The sequence below is a fragment of the Notamacropus eugenii genome, chromosome X (assembly GCF_028372415.1).
Source record: "Notamacropus eugenii isolate mMacEug1 chromosome X, mMacEug1.pri_v2, whole genome shotgun sequence".
Taxonomy (NCBI): Eukaryota; Metazoa; Chordata; class Mammalia; order Diprotodontia; family Macropodidae; genus Notamacropus; species Notamacropus eugenii.
In genome coordinates, this window is record NC_092879.1 from 76781378 (window position 1) to 76798885 (window position 17508).

At 35.4% G+C, this 17508-nt stretch overlaps 1 protein-coding gene across 3 annotated transcripts in view; it reads left to right on the forward strand.

Moving 5' to 3' along the window:
- Positions 1–17508, forward strand: part of TENT5D (terminal nucleotidyltransferase 5D) — an 85107-nt gene that overhangs the window by 57353 nt on the left and 10246 nt on the right. For 2 of the 3 annotated variants that reach the window (XM_072626307.1, XM_072626308.1), the window contains exon 3: positions 2324–2462. The gene's annotated coding sequence lies outside the window, so the exon portion shown is untranslated. Of the gene's footprint in view, positions 1–1980; positions 2082–2323; positions 2463–17508 lie in introns of those variants that run through there. The other variant, XM_072626309.1, reaches the window with a different exon arrangement.

The window sequence follows — 17508 nt, forward strand, 5'->3', positions numbered from 1 at the left end:
TTTTCCTTTCTTTTTAAACTGTTGGTTACCTGAATGTTATCTTGGATTTCTGAATTTTTCTCTATAGAGAAGCCTAGATGGTTTACCTTAACAGAATATACCAATACATAATACTTTAGAAGATAAACTATTTTCTTAATGATTGTACCCAAAGCCAATACGATATGATTTCTTAACACTGGTAAAAAAACAAAACATGTTAAAAATCCATAAAACATAAAAATATTTTTTGAAACTAACTTTCTGACCTATATGAACAGTATTAGTTGAAAGACACAGGATATCTATTATGGTGATGCAGTACTGAAAAGTATGTTGATTTGGTCCTCCAGGCAAAGGAGATTATTGAAATTCCTTGGGATAATCAGTTAACAAGATGGCATATCAGTACATAGAGTACTGTGATCAGAAATTATTTTCCTGTTTTAGTCTCCCCTATGTGAAAGTAGCTGCCTGTGCCTAACCTTTTAGTAGATTATAAAATGTTTTTAACTTCATTTCTTGTGAAGGAAAGGGATAGAAATTATTCCTGGAAATAGTTATACTAGTCAAAAATACTATACCAGCAAGAATGCCACTAGAAGGCTGTCTTCTTCCTTTTTGGGAAAAAAATGATGAGGGAAATATGCTAATATATTTAGGATTATCCTAGCTCATGGATTGTAGACTTACTGAAATATAAAATGAAACTCATCATTTTGTGCTTTATTAAAAAGACTACAGGATAACCACTAGTGCAGAAAGCATAGTATATACATTAGACAATTACTTGAGTATACATTGATAAGTATGACTTAAAATATTGAAGTAACCTTTTCCTTCAGGTTTGCCCATTGCCAGGAGTTATTGTAATGCTAAATCTAATTTCTTCTCCTTTTTCCTTCTCCCTAAGCATATTTTTTTTCATGGTTTGTGGGCACTTTAAACTACCTCTCATTTTGCTTTCCTGTAGTTGATCAATTAAATGCAAATAAAGGAGGTTCAAGAATCAAATGAATGTATTTAATATCAAGATAATATACATATTTCATTCAGTCAATTCTACTTAATGAGCTATTAAGATTACTGACTTCCAAAGACAGTATTTTTTTAGTTTGCCACTAATAATGGAAAAGCATATATCCCTTTGAGTATAGGTTCAAGTTATAAAATAGGATTTTCTTAGTTTTTTTTTTTCTTTAAAGAAATTAAAGGGGGAAGAATTGGAAATGATGAAAGATGCCATTGGGTTACCAAATCTGCAAAGCCTTTTAATTAGAGGTTTCCCCATTTTCTTAAGGAAATAATAATTTCTTGCTTTTTCAGTAAGTGCTAGGGAGCTTTTTTGAGCTTTCCTTACTCTATCTGTAGTCAGTTTGTTGGATAATATAAGGTGTATTTAAGACTAATTTAGAAGAATTTCCCCCCTCAGCTGTATCACTTTCTCTTCTGGAAGGTGGCAATAGATCCTACTAGAGAAACACTGAGATATGAATTTTTCCAGCCAACTCAGGAGAAGCCTGGGGTCCCCATGAGAAAGGATGGCTTTTCTAAAAATAAATCAAAACCCCCAACCACCAAAAATATTTACTGGTTTGGGGAAAACTACTAACTAAACGTAACTTGAGGTTACTTTTACATTATGTAAAGGTAAGGGGGAGAAGTTATTTTTAGGATGGGGTTGGGTGGGTGGTATATTTAGGCATGGAATAGTTTTGTTTTTGTTGTGAAAAGTAACTAAATGCTGTATTAACCACCTGAAAAAGTTAGCAGCTAAAGAGAAACCTGAAAAAGGAGATCTATCTCTAGTCAAGAGGCACAGGGAGAAGTGTTACCCTTTGGCTTATCCCCTATCCCATCCTGCCCCCCCCCCCCCCCCCACATACTCACCCCACCTCTGTACACAATGACTCTCTGCCCCGGACCACCTTAAATTGTGTGACGACAGGTTGCTATGGAGATGGTTTTACGCTACAAGGGGATGAGCCGGGAGGCGGGGAGGGGAACTAGAGGGGTGTGTTGGTAAGAATCATTTCAGCACTAGGCTGCAGTTGGACAGCAGCAGCGCCAGAGCTCTGGTAGCTCCTCATCTCGGTTTCAGGGTGCGCGTTTTGTCTTTCCATCTCTCCCCATTTTTTGAACCCTTTTTCCTCTCCCCCAGTCTCTTACTTTCATTTGTCTCCTTTATTTCTGCTCTCTTTCCACTGCCTGTTTCTCTTTTTTCTCCTTCCCTTTCCCTCTTCCGTCTATCTCAACATCACCAGAGAGGGACTGAGGGAATTTTACTCTATTCTCACCTTTTTTTTTCTTCTTTATTCCATCTTGCTGCTGAATGCTGTTCCAGGAAGCAGAATAAGACCGGTAAAGCTTGTCACATCTCTGTCAAGCTCCTGCTTGGAGACTCTGAGCGAGTGGTGAGGAGAGAAAGGGGAAGTGTGTGGAGAAGAAGAATTCAACTCCTTAATCTTCTTTGGACGGTTTGGGTGAGTGTCTACTTTCTTCGCTTTTAGCGTAGTGCATTTGCGTGTGCACCGTGGATATAGTGTCCTGGATTGCGTGTGCAGTAGTTTCTCTCAGGGGTAAGTTTTTCCCTTATTATTAACAGGGATGGTCTGAGGTGCCACTTTGTTGAAAGCCCGTGGTCTTTGGAGTTTTTACGATTTCTTTCTTACATTGATACACTGGAGGTTTATCAAGCTTATGTACGTACATACGCACCTTATGATTTGCTGTTTTGGGAACATGGAATCTTGTCTCCTGTCAAGAGTGGTTGGGGGTAATGTTTAGTTTTAGGCAAGTATCCTCAATTGTGAGACACTTTTCTTACCATAGGAGTAGGTGGCCACAGCACTGCTGCTGACCAGTGCCTTTGACAGGGAGGGCAATCTTGTCCTTTCTGCCACTGGAAAAGCTTCTAGGAGGAGGTAAAGGTGCCTGGAACAGGACAGCAGCTGAAAGGTGGAGCTTGTTATCCCCAGTGGCTTATACTTTCTTCCTCTATCCTAGGGATCTGACTTTATGGGGGATTCGCAAAGAGGTGGTGTCTTGAAGGATCCAAGATTTTAATATTTGATTGCAGTGAGGGACATTAGGAAAAAAAATGTTAAAATTTCTACACTGACTTTAAGGGTTAGGAAGGTGTGAACACAGCCAGGGGAGGGCAGCCTCTTCTCAGTTTCTTTGTACCCCATATGCCTTGGAAATTTCTACAGTTGCCATTTGAGATGGATTTATTTTCTTAATTATCTTTTAGATTTTTCAGCAGTTAGGATGCTCATTTGAATAGTGATTATGACATATCATTCACCTACGTCACCATCTAAAGACCTTATTGGGGCTTTGCCCCAAGACTCAAAATTTCACAAATAAATATATTCTCTCCTTCCATAGTGTTCAAGTCGAAGGGTCATGGAATTTGATAAATTCTCAGGCTTCAAGAATTCCTAATTACTTGCAGTTAGAAAGATTGGTTAAAATACAACATTTGGAAACCCACAGGTATAAAAGGAAAGGAATGACAAAGCAGGTTTAAATATCTGAGTAGAAAGTATATTGTGCTTGGAGTTATGACTAGAAGCTTCTGTTTGCATATCCATGATTACTGTCATCATCTTTTGGTCTAAGGTAAAAGGCTTGATCATAAGAACAACATGTAGTTTTTAAAGATTCTGATGTTAACTTATTTTTAATGATCAAAATTGGATTAATAGGTTTTTTTTTTAAGGAAACAAAATTACAGATTTCACTTTAGTCTCACAATTCTCTAGGGGTAAAATTTTTGAGTCATTTATATATCTTGACAGTGAACCCTTTTATTGTTCCGTCATTAGGACAAAAGTGAAATCATCTATTCAGATATTACTGTTGTATGAACCTTTTTGTAATTGAAAGAACTTTGGAGATTGACTTAAAATGGAACTTTTTAAGGCTTGATAGTGATATGACTCAATCCTCAGGATCAAATTTGAAAATGACAAATGTTTGAAAGTGAATAGATAATGCAAACTCCCTTCTGAATCTTTGAATTGTATATCCTTATTTAACAGCACCATTAAACTATAGCATAAATGACTGAGTACTCTGGGATGTAAGTGCTGTTCTGTGACTCAAGCACAGTGGTCAGTTAATGTAGAAATTGCATCATAAGGATATTAAAAGCTTCATTTAAGTATGCAAATAGCAGCTTAGCATGAATACTATGACTACCCCATTCTTTTCCTTTATTCTTTTGTGTGTGTGACTCTTCAAATAATGCACAGCTACATTTTAATTATAAATTAAGCAGTACAGATTATTACAACTTTTTTATTTAAAAGTACTTTAGGTCAAGGAGGATTATAAGCCAGAACATTGTGATTAAGCACAATGTGGTTGTTAATGAAAAAATTTAAAAGACTTTGGAAATATACTTAGAACATTCCTTTGAAAAGTTCATTCTTTTCCTTAAAAATGGCAGCTAGCCTAGTCAAGCAGTAGTTTGTCAGATTTTAACTTGATATATGCCTTTGTGATTAAATCCTTCAAATATGAGAGGTTAACAAGAAAATCTATAAGAGAGAAATAACTTGATACTATATTATAACAAATGTCTTATCTTCAGGATATTTTTTCAAACAATTTATAAAATAGGAATAGGTGTATATTTATAGAACCTGGTGGGAGCATTGTGAATCTGTAAGAAAATCTTTATGCTAAGTCCAGAGAGCTCAGTGTCAGCACTCATTTTTTTTTAAGAGAACAGTTTCTTTATTGCGTTTTACAGCTACACGGATTAATTCAAAACAAATCTCTTTTTGCTTTCCTGTCACCAAAATTCACTCTATCAGTGAAAGTTTAGCTTTTTGAATCCAACTGAGAATTTTAAAAATTGGTCCTCTAGGATTTTGGTTTCCACTTAATTGTATACACATATTTAAAAGTTCAGGTATTATGTTTGGACCCTATCATACCCTAACCATGAAGAAAATACCTGTCTCTGGTTAAGGCTTATGTAATGCCTCACATCCAAAAAAAAATCCACGTAATAGTACAGTGAACTAAGATGAAATCAGTTTTTATTTATCCCTCACTCTTTTCAGTGTATGTCCTTAAAGTACTTAAAGCACTCTTCATTGCAACAGAAGACATTTTACTGATATAGCAGTCATTTAGACATTAGTTTAATGCCACACAGATATGATAGACATGGAGAAAAAATATCTAATTATTTCAGACTCAAGGTAGCTGTGATCTACGAGAGGTTATTGACTTGTAGAATTAGCTTGGAATACTTGACTATTCTGTAGGAGAACAGAACATTCATTTCAACACCATTTATTTGTATAATCAGAAACACTGAAAAGAAATGCCTTCTTTTCTTTGCCTTTTCTGGAGTTGGGTAAATGAAATTCTCTCTCTTGGTAAGAAAAAAAAATCACTTCCATTCTTATGTTCACTGCTTCTACCATCTTTGATATCCATCTTTGTAACACGAATTAGCCAAAAAAAATTACCAGAATGCAAAGAAAATCTGCAGTATTAGGGTTCAGGTTGTGTGTACTGTTATAAAAACAAATTGTTCAAAGATTTTGTCTTTCTTATTATTCTTAGCTGATAGTGTGGGAAAATACTATATATTTTCTGCCTTCTACCACTAGGTGGTTATAAAAAAGATATAATTTTTTCTGTATAGCCCAGCCACTACATGACAAGACAGCCTTTACAGCCCTTTTCCTTAGAGAGATAAAAAGCAAAATGATGTACATTCTTCCAAGAAGAGATTACAGAGCATACAAAATGGTGGCCTGATCTGGAGTTTAGGTGATCATGAAGGGAAGAGGGTGGTTAAGCTTTTCCCCTGCCTCAGTTTATCTTTGAACCTGCAGGGCTTGACTTGTTGATGTCCAGATATCCCAATAAATGCTTTAGTGACTGATTTGAGTAAGTCAAAGATAAGGAGACTTTATCTCCCTGAATTAAGCATCTCTATACTCAGTATTTGTAAGAGAGTAAAAATCAGTACAGCAGACTTCTGGGTGACGTTTCATACTCTTGGCTTGTTGCTAGGGTTTTGTCTCCTAGTGAATATATCATGTTCATGTAAGCAAAGGTGACATAAATTTTCTATTGACCCCAACATGGATGAATTAATGTATTCTTATACACATGTGTATCTGATTATATGTATAGGTATTCAGATATGTATGTATGTATGTATACACATACACTAGTACTCCTGCCTGATAAATTTCAGCAGAATTGGTCGTACATAGAAATGAATTATTGTTCATTAAGTTATTTAAATCTAGGCATATGGAGTCTTGTCCTGTGTCATATTGGGACAATGCTTGGTCTTAAGCAGGTAGCCTGCTTTTCTTGTAATAAGAGAGGGTTGCCATGACTCTTCTCTCATCCCCTCCAACAGGGAGGGCATGGTACATATAATAAATGTATGTGCAATGTATGTATACATATATGTATATTTAAATACACACATATATATGTATGTTAGGTGTATGTATATAACATCCTGAAAGTCCCTGATGAACAGGAATTCACTTTTATATGAGTTATGTCTAAATTTCTTAGACAAGGGAACTAGTCACCCATAATCTATTCTAAGATTATATAAATTTAAGAGAAGCTTTATTTTCAAACTTGGGGAAAACAGTAATATCTAAATCAACTTATAGTGCTATGTGCTTATATACATTTTACATATATATAAAATTTAAGAATTCCAGATTGGCATTTTCTTACCATCCCCGAGTGTGTCTGGGCTGTCACAAAATCAGGGTGTGCTTGGGGAATGAAGATTCATTTTAAAACTAACGTAAGTAAATATAACAAAGGTATATGTAATATGGATATTGACTGGAGGGTAGGTAAAGGTAAGAGGAAGAAGAAGAAAATAATTTAAGTTGCAGTGTTTGAGAAAACCTTGAATATGAAAATTTAGATTTGTGAAATAATCAAATCAAGAGTGTCCTGGTGCCTGAAGGGATTGCTTGTGAGTTTCTAGGGACATAATTTTTAGAACCTTCTGCAAATCAAAGATAGAACATAAATGAAGATGATGTCTGAAATTATACTTTTACTCATTAAGAAAATGTAATTTTTTAAAGGAAAATGCATATTCTGTAAGGTGAGATGCATCTGTAATGACAAACAAAATATATATGAAATAGATATTATCCACAGTTTGGAATATCCTTATTGATATCCCTCTTCATTAGCACAAGTAAGAGTTGATTGTATTCTGGAAGATCTATTTAAGATGGCATTCCAGGTAAATAATAGGAAAATAGAACATTCTTTTGTGTTTCCATTTTGTTATCATCTCTTGATATTTTAAATTTGCTACTCACCCAGAATCACAAGACGGATAAATATAACTGCTGAAATTAAGTTTTTGCTTTTGCAATCCCCTTACTAAAAAAACCAAACTAAACACTTGACCATTTTCTGATGGTTGTCTATAGAGAGGAAAACACAAAACAGCAGTCAAGCCCATGGACTTTTACATTAACATATTTGTGATATCATCATTGCAAATCATGACCAACCCACGTCTTCTTATCCTGTGTGATTCTTGTCCATGTTTTTTGGTAAATCCCTTGTAGAGGATCAACCCCTTGAATAGGAAGTCCTATTCTGGTTCCTTTACTATTTCCTGGATACCAGTGTAGTAGTTAGACATTTTTTTCCTGTTATCTCTTGCTCTGACTACATGACCTGCCTGCCTACTTTTTTTATCATACAAATACGTAGTGATGTCTTTGGACATCTTTTCTCATATACACATCATCACTGGAAATATTCTGCAGCCTACCTTAGTCCATCAGTTGTCTTCCCATTTGGATTCTATTGGAGTTGCTTAAAATTTTTATTCCTCCCAAATTGTCGTGTTCCATAACTCCCAGGCTTAATGCATCACTAGGAGAATATTGGTACTAAAAATGGGTAGCAACAAACAATTTAAGATCATTGAAAGCACTGTGAAGTTTCCCAAATGTTATCCCTCCAGACTGATCTCTGCCTTTAAACTTTGGGCTTAGTTTATTGCTCATTTGGATTTCCTGCCCAGGATATTTTCTAGTAATCAAATAATATGGTGTCTGTCCAACTACATTTCATAATCTGAGTAATTTGATTTTTTATCCACTTTATTTTTGCAATGAGGGTGACCAGGCCAATCTTTTTTGGGTGATTATTAATCTCATTGAGGAGATCTTAAAGTATGCTTGAGCTCAATGAAATAAGCACATTGTCACCTACAAGTCGTATAACCTAGAGAACCTTGTCATTATGTTTTTTCAAGTAATCCCTCTTTTATTAGAACTGTTGTATGACAATCTTTCATGACACTGATGAACACCTCTGGTAGTTGTATGTTTCCTTGTTTTATTCTTTACTTGATTTTGATACTCAGCCAATGATTCAACAAAGGTTCTCCCTGTGGTGACATATATCATTGATTCTTCTATGATCTTAGTGTGTTCATGGGAGACTCCTTTTTTGGGGAGAATCTTTAAATATTTCTTACGATCAAACAATAAGCACAGAAGAATCTAACATCCTCTCAATATATCATTCAGTTATATGACAGAAGATGGTGTCTGCTAAAAAAAATTGTAAAAGCATTTTTTTTCCTTTTTATTAGCTTGTAGGGATATTGTTAAATTTTTCATATAATTTCTGTCCTTCATCCTTATAAAAGATGTTGGTATATAAACTGTATTGAATCCCACCCCCTGTTATTTATTATTTGTGATCTGTTGTGGAGTTAGAATTAACCAGATTTGGCAAATGATCAGAATGGGGGAGTGAGAGAAAATGAAGGGTGCTTCAAGTTGAAAAATATGTTCTAGAATTTTACAAGGTATCAGTGTTCAATTTTAGTAAACATTTTATTCAGCAGCTACTATGTGCAAAAACATACTATGCAGGTCAGTGGGGATAGAAAGATAAAAAATTAAATAATCCCCACCCTCAAAGATTGTGGCTATGTGAGTGGAGGGAAAAGGGGACAGGTTTTGTAGAAGTGTAGTCAATATGACCTGCAGCCCATTATAGTGAGGGAGTGAGAGAAGGACAAGAGTCAGTGATGACTCCAGAGTTTCTAACCTGGGAAACTGAGAAGGTGGTGATTCTCCTAATAGAAAAGAAGTTAAGGTTGGGATTTAGAGGGGAAGATAAGCAGTTATGTTTTGGACATGATGAGATGTCAGCAAAACATTTAGTAGGAAGTAGCAAACAAGTAGGTGATGTGTGGAAATGAAGTCCTGGAAATAGATGGGAGCTAGATATGTAGATTTGGAAGTCATCTGCATAGAGAGGATACTTGAAAGCAGGTGAAGTTATCAAGGATGAATATTTAAAGGGAAAAAAGCTTTAATAAAAAGAAAATAGTATACTCTCTAAAGTATGAACTAGTAAATTCAAAAAACTTTCATGTGATCCAGCCATTGCCTCACGCTATTATGGTGTATATTTTTTTCTTCCACTTCACCATCATAATCCTAGAAAGAATCATCTTCACCAGCTTTTTAGCTAAGTTAAAAAATGACAATAGATTCACAATTTCCAACCATACACTGTCCTAATCCAAGCCATAATACTCCTACTGCTACCTGTAATCCCTAAACTAAGACAATAGACCAAGTATACACCTATAGCCAAATAAATTCATCCTTCTACCATGGGAGCAAAGTGGCTCATTAAATTAAAAAAAAAGGAATAGAAATGAACTGGGCATAGGAAAAAGGAATGCTCATTAATCTTCCTTAAGGTCTGCTACCTGGTGTCATTTTATATGTTGGTCCTAGAGTCATAAATGTGACCCTATTTCAGTCCTGTGGCTGGGTACAAAGGGGAAGGAAAGAGATGCAACTTCAACAAAAGCTTCATAAAATTCGATTCTTTTTTTGCAGTTTTCCTTATGCTATAAGAAGTTGTTTTATAAGATCACTTTTGAGAAGTGGCAGGGATGTAGCTTTTTGTGAAACTATAAATACTTTGGCTAGGAAGACTGATCAGACTACTCAGTTGCCTTCATAATTTCCTTCAGAGCAATCATGTTAGATTATTGCTAGGATTGCTGCCTGATCTGGGGGTATCGTATGGTATATTATGTGAATCAGATTACTCTAAGATATTATTCCTCAAAAAGAATTCGATTGTTACTTTCTCCCCCATATAGTTTCCCCTGGTTGGTTCTTGTTTTTAATCAGTGAGAAGATGATGGTTCCTATTTTTACCAAAGGATCTAGTGAGTCATCATATTAACTATTACTTGCAGAAGTCCTTCCATTGTAAGTCTTAAGTGTTTTCACATTCTCTCTGAAGGCACAGTGTAAGGATGAATAAAGATATAGAAAAGAACAGCCCATGGGTGACTAGAAAATTCTCCCATATACATGGATGTTAAGGTTGAGGACTGGGAAAGAATATTGTAATCACACCACAATTGTGTTTTCTGCCAGCATTATCCCACTCCTAAGACAGAGGTGACACCCAGTCACCTCTTTGCCAGCATGGGCTATGTAAAAAACAAAACTGCAGCAGTCTTAGAGGTCAATCCCTGCATAACCTCACATGAAAACATAGCAAATTGACTTGATTTGCCAAGCTTTTTCAAGTAAGTTGTAGCAAATGATTACTCTAAAGCCTGGCCTTTTTCACATCATCACTATTTACTACAGCCATGTGGACCATGTCCATTACTAAAAAGGAAAAGGAAAAGGGTGACTGACAGAGGTAAGTGGTTGACAGAAAGCAGAATCAGAGCAATATGTACATATGTGTATATGTGTAAATACTGCTGATGGTCACCTCAAGGGAAGAAATGTTAGGCATTTCTTTTATTATGCTTCTGTCTACATTGTTAACTTTCTGGGGATAATTGTTCATATTACAGGGATTGTAGGGTCGTTGAAGTAATGGCTCTTGCCTGTGATTATGACTTATAGAATATGGAAATATTTTTCATTTCCACAAATATTCATACCCACGGCTAACTCAGCAAATACACTCTTATGGGCTGAGAGCACTAAGTTAAAGCAAAACACCATTGGTAATAAATAATAATAATAAAACCACTATTGGTGGTTCTTTCCTTACTGTGAACATTTACCAGAACTTGGTCTCTGTGTTCTGGGTAGCAAATTTAGATTAGATTTCTCAATAAAGCTGGTGACTGCTATTTCTTTTCTATTTCCTTATCTTGGTATATGGTATATCCTTCCAGTAGAATATAAATTCCTTGTGGGCAAGGCCTGTTACATTTGAATATTTGTATCTCGTCAGCCAACAAATATTCCCAGGGCACATTGTAGCTGCACAATTGAGATGAGGCTAGTGAAAGAAAACTGACTTGGAACTAAGCTACCACAGATCTTTGAAAAAGTAACTATCTATATGTGGATAATTAGGAATTAACTATAATTAGAACTACTTTTAATACTGTATTTTTTGTTATAAGATTCAAAGGCAGTCTTAAGGATAAAATTAGATTGTCGGATTTTTTTTTTCCTACTTAGCGTACCACCATTTTTCTCAGAATCTCAGTTTGTCTCAAAAACCTCAAAGGCCATTTAATCCAACCGTCACTTAAACAAGAATCTAATCTACAACATACGCAGCAAATGGTCATCTTTTCCTTGTTGACCACCCATGATGGAGAGCCCTCTGCCTCCTGAGTCAGTCCATTCCCTTATTCCTCTAATTTTTAGGAGTTTTTTCCTTTATATTAAGTCTAAATTGGCATCTTCACAACTTTCATCTTTTGGTCCTACTTCTCTGGGGCCAAGTAGAACAAGTTTAATAAGTTCTCCATATGACAGCCCTTCAAATACTTGAAGCAAGAGATGTTTTCCTTCTTTTATTTTTCAGACTATATATGCTCAGTTCTCAGCCAATTCTCATTTGGCATTGACTTGAGGCTTTTTTATAATCCTAGTTGCTCTCCTCTGGACAGTCTCCAACTTCCTAAAATGTGATACCCAGAACTAAACACAACAAAACTACTCTGAACATGATCTGACTAGGGAAGAGTATAGTAGGACCTTCTGAACTCATGACCGTATGCTTCTTAATGCAGCCTAAGGTCACCTTAACCATTTTGCTTTCCATATCACATTGCCAAGTTCTATTGAGCTTGCAGTTGTATTGGAGACAAATTATAAGTCAGATGAGCAAATGTTAAATCAGCCATGAGTACTGATTGTGTGGGTGATTGACGTACAAGATCATACTCCTGTAGAGGAGAGTTCAAACATAAAGGCATTAATATTCATATTAAAAAGGGTGTATACACACACACACACAGAATCAGTCATCAGTCAATAAGCATTTCTTGAGAACCTACTTATGTGACTAGCACTGTGCTAGGCACTGGACACATATTATGATACTTTTGCTTATTACATTCTTGAATTTTTGGAGGAGCCTCACTATGTAAGCTCCACCTCCACACTAGAGCTATGTCTACATACAAAACTCAAGGCCATATGTGGGGGGAGAGGTCTACACGTAGACAATGAATGCTGCCAGACAGAGGCTAGGCAACTCTCGCAAAACAATTAAGATGTCCAAGATGCTCAAGGTGAAGATTTAGAAGCAGAGGGGCCAGAGGTAACGCCTTGTTTCCTCAGCAATTAAAACACCAGAGAGTGAAAAGTAGAGTTTGGATAGTGAGGAACCAGAAATAATGCTGCATAAGTAGGGTTCCCTAAAGTGTAAAAATCACAAAATTAGGCTATTGTATGTGGTATTTTCCCCCAATAGACCCTTCTATTTTGTGTTGATATTAGGCAACACAAGTCCAGAATAGACATATCCTCTGGGAAAATTTAAATATATGTATATGTATATACATGCATATATGTATATATGTGTATATACACACATATATATGCAAGTAGGGGCCAAAAATAGCCACATCTCCCACTAATTAAAGAACAGTTGGCTATGGAGGATGTATCTTTGAAGTATTTCTGATTAGAGTAAACCAAGGACACAAAAATGTGCATTGTTGTTATGTCCATCTCAAAGGAGGAACACAATGTTTTATTGAGGCACAGATTTTTGAGGTGCAAATGCCTAATCATCCAACTCAAGTTGACAAGTGCTGAATAAAATGTCTGCTGATTGCAGTGCACCAGCATTATTGTAAAGTCAATGACATATATTATTTTGAATTGTGTTGCTTTGTAGCCATTATCGTATCCCCTCCTCACTCACAAAAGACAAATGCAGAACAATTATCCACTCCATCTATGAACTTATATTAGTTTAAATACACACAATTTAACACTTCAGTTTTCTTTAATAGTTTCACGTTTATTCCCTTTATCTACTTGATTGTAAGCTACTTGAGGGGAGAGACAATTACATCGTATACTTTTTATCTGCCATAGCAACCAGTACAATCTTTAGCACAAATAGGTGCTCAAAATACTTACTAATTGGTTAATTTTGCTGGATGTATAGATGGATGAAAAAATGAATGTGTGTTGTGGCTCAAAAGAACAGATTAGATAAGTATGATAAGGCTTAATTTTGAAGGTTTTGAAATTCAAGACAAATAATTTAGATTAGATGTAGTAGTGTTTAATAAGTGAATAATCTATTTACATGTGGTAGTTTCAGCCAAAGCATATGAAAGGTAGTTTGTATTTCAAGTAGAGTACTAATGTTTAATTAATATCAGTACATATCACCTGGCCACGATGTGTTTTTCTAAGTCCATTTAATTAACTCTAATATTTATGTGAGCACCACATATTTAAGATTGGAAATTTTCCACCAGTTGTACATTTGGTTCTGAAGTTGGCAATTTGTAGACACAAGTCATAACTATAAAGGTTTATTGGAACTGAGATTGCAGGGTTGCCAACTTTGTTCAAGTTCTAACTGAGAGTAGGGGGATGATTGAGGGTAGAAAGATCTAAGTCCTTTCAGTTTGGTGGATAAAAGCACATACTTCCAAAAATAGAACCCCATTTTAGAGATAAAGAAACTGAGACACGGGATAAGTGACTTACCAGAGGTGCCACAGCTATTTAGTAAAAGTAAAGTCAAATCTTATTCCCATCCTCAAGCTATGGCAGGTTGCTTCTCTCTAAAAACTATGTGATAGAATGTGATACCATTATGCATTTGAGATGCTTGAAGTTTTCCTTTATTTAACACCTCATCCAAACTGAAACGTGAGCTTATACTTCACAATACGTGGGGTGGGGCGGGGGGCCAGCGGTGAATCTAAGAAGGCATGTGATGGTGGGAGTTGTCCCATTTGGGAATTGCCTGAGTCAGAAAATCTCAACCTCTGCAGTAATTTATTGGAAATATTTTCAGATTTGGTAGCTGAAATGTTTTTTTTTCTCTTTCGATTTCATTCCTGATATTTATGATGGGGTTAGTGAATAGAGCCTCATGATGACTATGTGGAGGAGTCTTAAGAACTAAAAACTGAACTTGTACTGACTTCCATTTTTCCCCAATAAAAAGATTTGGGATCATGGCAGAATTGTAATGCCTCTTTCATGCTACTACGTCTCAGGGTAAAAAAAATAAAAAGCACTATAAAAGATTTTAAAAATTAAAATTATATCAATTTATTCTCCATAATGAAATTATCATTACAATTTTATGAACCTCTTTATAGTATTGCTGAGTAGTTTTCTTAATGGTGACAAGAAGCAACAGGAATAGGGGATGCATTGACTGCTATCCCAGAAAGCTAATCGTATTTTTGTCTTTTAACATCTTTGCAGATTCAGTGGTATGAGGTGAAATCTCAGAATAGTTGCAGCTTGAGATGTCCAAGAGGCAGTTGGAGATGCGTGACTGTAGCTCAGAAAGAGATTAGGATTGATATATATTCGAGATCACCAATAAGACAGAATAGAGCAAAAAGAAGAAGCTTAGGTCAGAGCTTTGGGGAGAGAACACCCACTTTTAGAGGAAATAAATAAAATATATGAAGAGTGGGCACAGGAGCTTGAGTAGGAATGGTCAGACATATAGGAGGAGTATGAGGAGAGAGCAGTGTCACAAAAGCCTAGAGAGGGAAGAGTATCCAGGAAATGAGGGTGATTGACGAAGTTATAATGCTGCAGAGGTCAGTGAATGTAAAGACTGAAAAAAGGCCATTGGATTTGGCAAATTAAAAGATCACTGGTAACTTTGTAGAGGGAAGTTTTAGTTGAGTGGTGAGGTCAGAAGCCAGACTGCAGAGTTTAGAAGAGACTGAGTGGAGAAGGAATGAAGCACCAAGTGTAGGTGGCTTTTTCCAGGAGTTTAGTCATGAAAGAGAGGAGAAATACTGGGGATGGGGTCATCAAGCTAAGAAGTTTTTGAAGATTGATGAGATATGGGTATGTTTGTAAGCGGCAGGGAAGGATCATGCAGACAGGGAGATTGAAAATGAGAAAAAATTATGATGATAGTGGGGCAGTTTTCTAGAGAAGTCAGAATCCAAGAACTAGAGAAGGAATCAGGCCCTTCTCTACATTTGCCTTCCTCTTGGCCAAAAGTTCTTTCAGGATGCCCTCTTCATTCAAATACATTTGCAGCCTAGTATAAATATATTTGGAGAGAAAGGATACTCAAGGTAGAAACAAATAATTTTGGGCTCTGAAAAATTTGTGATGGTAGGGAAAGAACAATAAATGAATTTGCATCATCAGTTTTTCCTTCTCTAACTCCCAATTTAATAACAATGTGAATTGTTATTGAAAAAATAGTTTCTGTTATAGGAGCATTGAATATGAAAGGAGAGAAACTAGACCTTCTAATTATCAAATTGAAATAGTATCTTGTACCAGTATTTTGTATTTAAGTATATGTTCTGAGCAAAAAAGGTTAAAAACATTTTCTAAAATCTGTATATTCTGCATTTAAAACCCCTTAATCCTGTCATTGTTGTTCTATAATTTCTGAAAGTTAATTTACCTTTTGGGTTTATAAACTTGTTTTTTTTTTTTACTGATTTTTAAATGAAAGTTTCCAAGAAATGATAAAATTGATCTATGAGTTGGGTTGGAGGTTTTGAAAAAGTGAGCAATGTCTATGACCTTTGAGAAAAAGATTAATAGAATTTAGCTACAAACTGCTAAAGCAATTTCATCCTTTTTTCTGCTCACATAGCTCAGAAAATATTTGCATTTCAGCTTTTAGGGTGATAGTAACTAAGACAAAAGTATAATTTAAGAAATATATGGATTTTGCTCAACAGTATATAGCAGATATAGGGGCCATGGGCAGCAAAACATGAAAATTATCTCTATAATTTTGGCTTTATGCTTTCTGCCATTAACTTAGATAATTACATTCTAGAATGCTATCTTTTTGGAGTCTTTTGCTATTTAATCAATTAAACTGCTTTTGTTTACATATCAGAACCCTTTCATTTGATATCATAAACAAATTCATTGTTCCTTACAAAGAAGGGCAAAAAGCCTTTGCCTTCAAGGAATTAACATTCTAATGGGGGAAACAACATATAAATAAGTACATACAAAACTGTATATATACATAGGTATGTATACATATACATATATACACACATATATATATTCAGAAAAGGGGAGAGAGAGAGAGAGAGGGAGAGAGAGAGAGAGACTGGACGGTTTCTTATTCTAAAAATATCTTTAGATACTTTAGAGATCTCTATACCTGAGTCCAATTCTAGCAAACATAATGCCATTAATTCCATATTTATAAAATGCTTGGATTCTTAAAAAATTGCCTAGTTTCAAATATTTTTTTCAGAAATAGGATCATAGATTTAGCACTCAAAGGGATTTTATAAACTACCCCAACCCCCTCATTTTACAGATGAGGAAACTGAGACCCAGAAAGATGTGATTTGCCTAAGTCACACAGGATTCAAATTTATTTTCTGACTTCAAATCTAGCAAAGAACAACAAAGTCTTGAACATGTCTAGATTTTTCTGTCATACTGAACAGCCCAAATAATCATTTTCACAAGCCTCGTTTAAATTCCCTATTATTTGGATGCACAGTCAGAAGAGTAGTGATCAAGGGTCCAGGGTTAAAAATGTCCCAGTCCCAGGTTATGTTTCTAAGATAGAAGGAAGCTTTTGGTCACCAGTGGCAAACTGGTCGTTGGAATTTTCAGACTCAATGTTTAACTGTACATTTTATTTACTTTTATAGACTTATTTGGCACAGGCTGCTTAATAGAGTCTTTGAAGATTCATATAATCACTGTAATTGTACCTAATTACCTAATTGTATAATTATATTTAATTGCATCCAGGGTGTTCATACACATAACATAAATTTAATTACATACCCTCCCCCCTCCCCGTGAGATTCTGTGAGATCATCTTGCACATCTGCAGTGAGCATTTTGAAAACTTAGGTAGCTGGTGTTTGTATTTCCTTTTTTCTCTTATTTTGATAACTCTGAGAGTCTAAAAAATTTTGCCCTTCACTTTTATTTTCCATAAAATGGGAGTCATACATTTTCTAGCTATTTTACAGATGTTGGAAAGAAATAATCTTAGCTTTTGTGAAAC